Source organism: Hippopotamus amphibius, chromosome 3, assembly GCF_030028045.1.
Source record: "Hippopotamus amphibius kiboko isolate mHipAmp2 chromosome 3, mHipAmp2.hap2, whole genome shotgun sequence".
NCBI lineage: Eukaryota > Metazoa > Chordata > Mammalia > Artiodactyla > Hippopotamidae > Hippopotamus > Hippopotamus amphibius.
In genome coordinates this window covers 29284705-29293156 of record NC_080188.1, presented here as the reverse complement: position 1 = coordinate 29293156, position 8452 = coordinate 29284705, and positions in this window count along the sequence as shown.

Below are 8452 nucleotides of genomic sequence, written 5' to 3'. Positions count from 1 at the left end.
CATCAGGCCCTACCCTGGGTGCAGGTGAGGAAACAGGACCAAGGAGGGGGTAACTCCTATTATGACTTTTTTTAGCAGAATCCCTGTGTTTGCCTTTCGGGTGCAAGCTGGCCTCCTCTAGCTTCAGGTTGCTATTTTGCCGCTCATCCCTGACCTCCCATCTCTTCCTCTTGGAGCTTAGGGTGAAGCTCTTTGAGGAGTCTAGCCCAATTTGAAAGGAAAAACTGAGGAAAGAGATGATGTCTTCATTCCTCTTTTAAGATCAAAGCTTTTCATCACTGCTAAGAGTTCATCGGGTTTTGACTTTCTTAGGTCTGGGATGAGGGTGGGGTGAAGAGAGAAGCAATCCTGGCTGGTTGGAATGGAAAGTAGCATTTATTGGGTCTTTGCTCAGTGTTAGTGTGACCCCTATTCTACCAAGGAGAAAATTAAGGCACTTAGATCACAAGCTAAAATGTGGCAGAATTGGGATCAAACCCACATCTGTTCCTTATTCCAAAGCCCTTATGCTCTTTATTTGCTGCCCTTACTGTAAGATTTGCATTTTATGAATGATAACATTGCAACTTCTCTTTCTTTCCCAATATCACATCCAAATTCCCAAAACACAGTGCCACTTTTACTTTTTGTTGTTGTCTTTTTAACCATTTTCCTACCTTCTACTCTAGGTGAGTCCTCCACGGCCCCTCTGTACCACACCCCTATAGCCCCACCAGCTCTCACTTCCCCTGGGAATGCAACACTGTTCCTTTGCCAAGAGGTTTTATCTTCTGGAAGTCTCACAAGGTGGGTGTTACTGCAGAGTGGGAAAGAGCAATTATGAAAATGAATTGTTGAAGTTCTAGCCCTTTCTGTCTGCAAGACTTTGGGAAATTAATTTCTTTGTGCCTCAGTGTCCTTGTCTCTAAAATGGGGAAAATGAAAATACTGACCAGTAACGGCTGTTGGGGAAATTAAACAAGGTAATCTAAGCTCAGCTCCTGGGCCGTGAAGGCTTCATATTTATTAGGTCTTATTATTACACAAGATATTATTATATATCTTATTATATATGTTTATACATTATTACAGAGACAACGTAGACTTCCCTCTGTAGATTTTAGTCCAATCCTTAGTAAGTTATGCAGAAAAATTACTTAGTATGTATAAAGCTTTGCATTTACAAAATCATTTGTAATCACCACATTCCTTAGCCAATTAATATGTATTGCTCAAAATAGCCCTGGGAAGTTATCTTAGATTGCCTGTATTTATGATAAGTCTTAGAAACTCAAGGTCACACAGGGAGTTAATGGTAGAATTAAGAAAGAAATTTGTAATCGTCTGCTTGTTCCTTAACTCCCTGAAACTTGCTTCTTTTCTATCTATTCCTGATAATTTATTTCCCATCAAAAACAGTGCTTGTTTAGCCCACTATCACTGGATGACTTGACTGCACAGGCACTTTGAGGAACTCAGTCCAGAAGACTCCCCAATCTGTTTACATCCTTGAGGAGAGGATGTAGCTCCCATGGAGACTGAGGGCACCAGATGGGTGGTAAGCTCTGATCTGGGCCTTTGGTGTAAGATGGGGAACAGAGTAAGAGCTGGGAAATTAGGCTAATAAACACAGGATTCTGAAAATGTCTTAGAGCAAAAGAAAGGTAACTTCTAGGGATGAGGCCAAGGGGGAAGAATATTTTTGAAGAAAGGCTGTGCATATCTACAGAAATACATAAGTTAAATTACAAACCATGTTTCCTGAGCTGTCCTTGTGTTCACAGCCTGTACCTTTCCAAGGAGGGAAGCACCTGGCAGGAGAACCAGCTACAAGCAGACTTCTGGAGGCCAGAGCTAATCTCTCAGAGGAAAACAAAAAGAACTGTAGTCTAAGCCAGGAGCTGTACCAGGAACCAGCCCCACCCCCACCCTACCTGCGGGTCTAGGGACACTTCCCAACAGTGTGGCCTGGGGCCCCGTAACTCCACCTCATTACAGCTGAACTGGCCCTTTCATAGGCAAATGCACCTGATAGGAATCAGGAGTCAGTTTTATATATTGAAACCCATGCTCACCTTTCCAGGCAGAAGAGTGCATTTCCCCTACTAATGTCCCATGTACAAATGATAGTCTTTTACACAATAGCGCTGAACCAGGCAGCAAAAAAACAAAAATTGAAAGCTGGTTGTAAATCAAATTGTATGTATATGCACAGCTATCTGTGCAAACAGAATCATTTAAACATTTAAAATACAATAGGAGAGCATCAAAGAATCCCCTCCTGATATAAAAGAATTAGGTTCAGTTTTGGGTTTTTTTTTTTTAAGAATGAATTTTTGCCTCTTGTTTCTTGAAGTAAAACATACCTTTACCTTGCAAATGGTCTCCTTTTAGAAGATAACAAAAACAGTGAATAATTGTTGCAAAACAATAATATTGATTGGTCCTTGCCCAGCTTTCTTGACCTCTGACCTAAAAACAAGGCCCTATAGTAAAAGCCCTCCCCACCCCCCACTTGATTATAAAACAGGTTTATTTACATAACACAGCAGAGTTTCAGGAAACTCACTCCAAGGACACCTTTTCGTTCCAACTGAAGCAAGGAGTTTGGAAGGATGTACAGAGAGCCCAGTGACTTTGTAGAGAAATTCTAAGACGTGACTACAAAATAGCCCTTCTGCTAGACTTGGGGGCGTGGTTTTCAATTTGGCCTCACTTCTTTCCCCACATTTTAAAAATTGCTCCATATCAGCTAAATAGAATTCCAGTTCGATACGGACGGTACGACCCCTTTTCTATCTCCCTGCTGCACATTGCTTCCAAGAAGGTGGGTTTCCCCTGCTGTGATGACTTATGGAAATGTGTCCATTGTCTATGAAATCAATCCGCCAAACCAAACACCAGCCCTTCGGAAGGATGGGCTGCCTATGCCCGACCCTGAAAGTCAACAACCAGGCATTTCTCTCAGGCAGGAAAAAGGGGGCAGGTATTCGAATGTCAAGGCTCTCTATTCTGAATACCCAGTGTCCCCATTTTAAATTTGAGAGGCCTCAGCAAAGAGCATCCTGGCATATCTTAATAGTTGCCAAGGGATGAAGGGTGATTAGACAGATGCTCGTACCCAGCTGTTGCCCAGCTTCGCTGAGGTCAGAACAAGAAATAACATTTTAGACCAGTAACGGGGAGGGCAGGTCATTTAAATACAACAGAAGGTATTTAGGAACTAGAAATTCACAAAGAAGGTGCTCAATACATCTCAGATCAAATGCTTGAATGAATACATAGATGAATGGATGAAGGAGGTTGGAGAATTCTCCATCTCAGATGTATTGGGTTCACTCATTAAATGCACCTGAGGGATGAGCCACGTGTTAGCTTGATGAGCAGCCGTACCCATTAGTTCTTTAAATCCCTGAGATGTTACAGTCCCACCGACATTTGAGGTCTCCTCTGTGCCAGGCACTGAGAATTCCTCTGAGGAGCTTCAGGCTAGTGGAAAAGAATGAGACCTAAACACACAGAGTCCTACCAACTAGGGAGGCATTTATGAGGGGAAACTACATAGAATTTTTAATTGCAGAACACAAAATTCCACTTCCAAATTCAACTTGTAGATTGAATACATGCATTTATTGACATTTCAAATTAATTAATTCAGTCATCAAATATTTATTGAGTGCTTACGATATCCCAGGCACATTCTAGACACTGGATATACAGTAGTACACATAACAGACAATGCCTGCCTTCCAGGGGAGTAATAAATAAATATATAATGTGTCAGGTGATGATAATACCAGAGATAATATTGGAGGAGAAATAAAGCAAGGTAAGGGGTATAGAGAGAGTCACAGTAGGGTGTTGATATATACGGGCTAATCTGGACTAGACACCCCAATAAAGTGACATTTGAGTAGGTAAGACGTTAGAGAAATAAGGGAGCCAGCCATGCTGCTATTTGGGAGAAAAGCATTCTGGGTGGGGCAACAGCAAGTGCAAAGGTCCTGAGGTTAGAATGCACTTAAAATGTTCCATGTGTGGCAAGGAAGCCGATGCTGATAGAACAGAGTAAGTTGGGGGAGCGTGGAAGAAGATGAAGTCAAAGACACAGCAGAGCCAGATCTTACAGCACCTTTTATCTGAGAGAGACAGAAAACCATTGGAGAGACTTGAACAGAGGAGTGACATGATATGACCCATGTTTTAAAAGGATGATTCCAGCTCCTCTGTGGACAGTAACTGTCGGGGAATGGGGGCAGGGGGTGGGGAGCGGAAGGACTGTAGTAGGGAGACCAGTCAGGAGGTTGTTGCCATAGTCTACCTATGTGAGAGATGATGGTGTCCTGGACTTGAGATTGTAGGAGTAGGGAATGATGAGAAGTGGTTGGATTTCTGATATATTTTGATGTAGAGTTGATCAAATTTTCTGAGGATTGGATATAGGGTATGAAAGGGGAAAAAAAAGAGAAAAGAGACAGGGATAATTCCAAGGTTTGGAGCCTAACCAACTGGAAGAATGGGAGTGCTATTTCCTGAGATGGGGAAGTTTGTGGCTCCAGAGGAAGGGAGGTAGGGATTCTGTTTTGGACAAGTTAAGTATATGGTGCCTGTGGGACATCCAAGTGGAAATGTCAAGTCAGCAATGGATGACGTGAATCCGGAATGCAAATGAAGATGAGCCTGACAATATAAATTTAGGAGTTGTAAGCATTTGGATAATATTGAAAGCCAGGAGGGTGGCTAGGGAGTGAGTATAAATAGAGGAAAAAAGTGGTCCAAGGCCTGAGCCTATGGCATTCCAGCATGTGAAGATCAGGAAGAGGGTTGACTCTCCTGATTCTGAAAAGTAGAAGTAATAATGATATAATTCTTGGTACAGCAGTGAACAGTATTATACATGGTCACAATAATCTGACCACTAAATACATACTGATTTAACCAAAAATTCTCCATGTAACTGTATTAAGAGAAAGGAAGAAGAAAAAATAGGTCTGTGTGGAGGTGTCAAAGTGACACATCTTCCAAAGTAGGAATATAATAAATATCTAAAAATTACAAATAAATAGCAGTATAAAGAGGATACATGGAAACAGGGAGGTATATACCAGGAGAAGTAACTAACGAGTAGAAAGTGGTTTCCTTTGGGGAGTAAGAGTGAGGAGGAGAAAAGAATGGAACACAGGATTACACTTTTCATTTAAACTTTATACTTCAGTGGATGAATAGATAACCAAACCGTGGCATATCCATGTAATGGAATGTTATTCAGCCATAAAAAGGAATGACATACTGATACCTGCTGACACTAAGATGAGCCTTGAACACATTACGCTGTGTGAAAGAAGTCACACCAAAAAGATCAAATCGTATGAGTCCATTTATATGAAATATACAGAATATGCAAATCCACAGAGGCAGAAAGGAGACGAGTGTTTGCCAAGGAGGAAGCAATGTGGAGTGACTGCCAAGAGGTACAGGGTTTCTTTAGGGGGTGATGAAAATATTCTGGAATTAGATAGTGGTGATGGTCGAATAACCTTGTGACTATACCAAAAACACTGGAATGGTACTCTTTGAAAAGGTGAATTTTATGGTGTGCAAACTACATCTCAATTTAAAAAATAATATGTTATTTGAAATGTTCAATTATACAAAAATATTACCTGGATAAAAATGAAAATTAATTCAAAAACAGTATTAGATTTGAAACCTTGAATTACCTTTGAAATAGGTAAGGAACCAACCCTACCTAATTTAAACCTTACTCTAGGATTCCTATTGTTTTCACCTTGTGATGAAAGTAACATATACCCTGAGCCACGGCTGCCTCAGGCAGTGGCAATTATGTGCAAAGCAGTAAGATGAAGGAAGATGGTGTCCACACTATTTTGCCTCCCAGAGCTCACATGAGGGAATCAAACTGATGGATAAAGCCTGCTCCGTAATATGTGGGACCCAGTGCAAAATGAAAACGCAGTGACCTTTGTTCAAAAAAAGGAAAAAATTGCTATTAAAGGTACTAAAATGAAAAGCTTTTCCCTTTCTTCTGCAGTCTCTCTCTCGACTTACAGTGTTTTTTATTTGCTGTTTAGTGTCTTTCTCAGAGAGAAAGAATTAAAAATTTACTAGCATGAGTTTTACCATTCATCTTTACATTGTGCACTGCCAGTTTCAAATACAAATATAAAAGCATTTAATTTGCATGTCAAATCACCAATATCACACAATTTGTATTTTATAGTTTCTATATGCATATATATTTTGTTCTTATCAGAGCGAGAGAAACACTGCACACAACTAACTCAACGCTTTTTTGTTTTTGTTTTTGTTTTTTGGCCATGCTGCGAGGCATGTGAGATCTTAGTTCCCAGACCAGGGATTGAACCCGTGCCCCTCACAGGGGAAGCGCGGAGTCCTAAGCACTGGACCGCCAGGGAATTCCCTAACTGTTTTTTTTTCACTTTTGGACATGTACATATTCCTCCAATACTCTGTGCCTTCAGCTTACTGGTGAGCAAGGACAGACAGAAACGAAAAGGAACTATGGGTTACCCTAGCTTTCTCTTTCCCTCATTTTCAGTGTAAGTGGTTGGCAAATTATAGGAAAGTAAAAAAATATACAAGTAAGAAGTGACGTGATAAGGGTACCTTGGTGCTTCATGTTCTTTTATGTCATTACCTTCTTTCTTTGTTCAAGGAAGTTCTGCCTCAGTGGAAAGCCCTGCTTATTCACTTGTGTAGGTAACGCACTTACTGGGTACTAATTTTGAGTTTTGTGTATGAATTATCCAGAATAGGTAAATGCATAGAGACAGAAAGTAGATTAGTGGCTGCCAGGGGCCACATTCCCCCTCCCACGTGTATTCTTTGTTTATGGGGCCTCGCAAAAGCTGCATGGGAATGGACAGCATGGAACAGTAACAGGAACCCACATCATCGTGTATCTCCCCTACTTACACACGTGCTCTGTTGTCACCTTGGACTTCACTTCCAAAACACAAATTCAAAGCCAAAATTATTCAGGATGTTAAGACCTTGAGAGCAGAACATTAAACCAAACCTGGCACCTTGCTCAACAAGGGGCCCTTGCTCACACAGGTTGCATGTCCAGAGCAGGCTGGCCCTTGCTGGTGGAACCCAATTAACAACCACAACCCCACTTCCGGTGGGAGGGAAAACGTCTGAGGGACGTGATGTGTTTCTTTCTAGCTTCTGCTGTGCACATATATACTAGGAGGAAATAGAAATGGATTCTAAATGCTGGTCAACCCTCATCTCCTCTGCCCTTCTAGGTTTACCTTCTTTCCCTCTTTTGACCTCCTCTCCCTCCTCTTGTGTCCTCCTTTTACAAAAGAAGTGTTCATTAGCCAAATCGGTTCCCGCTGTCTTTTAGGAAATGATGTTTATTTCTGTCTTTCTACTATTTTGCTCTACATATCTTTCTTCTTTAAAATTTTTTTAAATTTTTATACAGTTTTTAAAGGTTACTTTCCAATTATAGTTATTACAGAATATTAGCTATATTGGCCCATGTTGTACAATACATCCTTGAGCCTATCTTATACCCAAGAGTTTGTGCCTCTCACCCCCCATATTGCCCTTCCCTCCTCCCCACTGGTAACCACTTGTTTGTTCTGTATATCTGTGAGTCTGCTTCTTCTTTGTTACATTCACTAGTTTGTTGTATTTTTTAGATTCCACACATAAGCAATATCATACAGTGTTTGTCTTTCTCTGTCTGACATTTCACTTAGCATAATACCCTCCAAGTCCATCCATGTTGCTGCAAATGGCATTATTTCATTCTTTTTTATGGCTGAGTGATAGTCCATTGTACATATGTACCACATCTTCTTTATCCATTCATCTGCCGATGGACATTTAGATTGCTTCCATATCTTGGCCTTTGTACATAGTACTGCTCTGAACATTGGGATGCATGTATCTTTTCATAATTTCCTTCTTTGACAAGTCTAACCACAACCATCTCTACCCAACCACCACCCCTTATTTGTATTCCTATTAAATCAGTGCTATATCCTTAATGCAGAATCATCATCACCACAAATCATCACCTTGTCATTATTACCCTCATCATCACTGATAGTACAAGTGCAAAAAAAATTTATCCTGAAACTTGATGTATCTTGTAAAATAAAAATATGCCCCAAGTTCATGGTATATTATGAGTTTCACTGATTTTCCTGTGTATAATCCAGTGCTCCAAGTCTATGCTCTGCATTGCACCTTAATTTAAGGACTGACTCAGACACAAAATGACTATGAACTTAAGCAGACTACCAGTGGCTTGGAAACGGCAAAAGAAAAAAAAAAAAAAACAAGTTTATGGAAAAATTTCTCTCTCTCTTTACTTTCCAGGGGAGATAGCTGACTCACTAAAATGGCCCCATTCAAGTGTGACACTTCCATGGCATCTTTGGGTTAGCCTTCCTTCCCCCAGCCCCAAAATAGA